Below are 1,549 nucleotides of genomic sequence, written 5' to 3' on the forward strand. Positions count from 1 at the left end.
AATGGAATGTTTAGATAACAGTTTTACTAATTTTTAAATGAAAATACTTTTGTTGTAAAGATTAATTAATTAATTAATTTATTTATTTATTTAAAGAAAGGGCAATTGAGAATGAGAAAGGGGTTAACTCAAAAAACATTGGCTAGATTTAATGGCATTTTAAATATAGCTGTAATTTTGTGGATTAAAAAAAATGCCAGAAAATTTGAAAGACGTATAAACTGTGACAAATGTCCAACAACATGGTATCTCAGGCAATTCAGGGTTTTGTCAAATATCTTCAGAAAAATTTTGCTTGAGAATGTGAAACAGATTAAAATGCAGTTTGAAGCTGATAGTCTTGTTCAGCTGATATCGCATAAATAGCTTTTTCTTATTTGTGGGAACACTTTTGTGGACTACCTTATTTTAATTTAAATATAATGATACAGTTGAAAACTGTCATGTATAGAGATACAGGCAAAAATATAGACAGTCAGGCAGATCTAGGTAGCTTTTCAGTGTGGGAAACCTCTGCTATCTCTGAGTTGACAACAGAACTAGGTTGCATGGTTCATAGCCAAGAACTGGGGCAAAAGACTTTTGAACCACAATTCCCTGTGCAGAGTCACAGACAGTGATGTTTGAAGCTGAATTGGCTCATAGCAAACATCTCACTAGAAAACAAAATACTTCATATTGTACAGACGTTTTGCTAAGATTTTCTGTATTTTACCTTGTCATCATCTTTCAGGCAAAAATGAACGAAAAGCCATAAGTGCTGGAATGATGGAATTTTGTCAAGGAAAGGTATTCCTATTTTTACTTAGGTCTACCTCTTTTTATCAAAAAAAATAATAATAATAATAAAAAATCCTACCAAGGAAGCCAAACGCTTACCTTGTTCCTTGCCATTCCTCTTTATTATAATGAGGTTTCCCAACAACTAGACAAAAAAAACAAAAACAAACAAACAAAAAACTCGTATGTACTGCACTTTACCTATATTTACATATATATATATTTACCGTATATATATATTTACTGTGTTATATGATGTATACATGCTGATCAGCACTAGATTTTTCTCTGTTTCAGGCATTATTAAAGTGCTCTGAACAGTTGTTTCCCAGAACTGAGCAGTTGCCACAGATAATAGCTAGTGTTCTAATAGTATAAAAGATGCATCAGGGGTTTTAACTGGGGTTGTCTCCTGATATTGGTTTCTGCAAGAATTGCATATGAGTGATACTCTTGCTCCTCCTTATCTTTTTGCTTCATTGATTGTCTGCCATTTGTACTGCTGTGATCTCTTTGCTAATGCCCAGGAGTTACCTACAAGTTGCTGAGATATGTTTTAGTGGGTTGGAGTGCATGTTTTTGGACCTTTATACTCCAAGATCTATATGATTTCAGATTGCTTCCTCACTACAGTTTCCTATCTCTCTGTGTTTGAAGTAGCAGACCATAGACAAATATCTTTGTTTAGAGCTATACCCCTTACCTGTCCCAAGTTGGATGAGGTAATGAATGCATGTGATGGCAAGGAACAGTCTTCAATGATTTAGGT

This window comes from Cygnus olor, chromosome 3 (assembly GCF_009769625.2).
Source record: "Cygnus olor isolate bCygOlo1 chromosome 3, bCygOlo1.pri.v2, whole genome shotgun sequence".
Classification (NCBI taxonomy): domain Eukaryota; kingdom Metazoa; phylum Chordata; class Aves; order Anseriformes; family Anatidae; genus Cygnus; species Cygnus olor.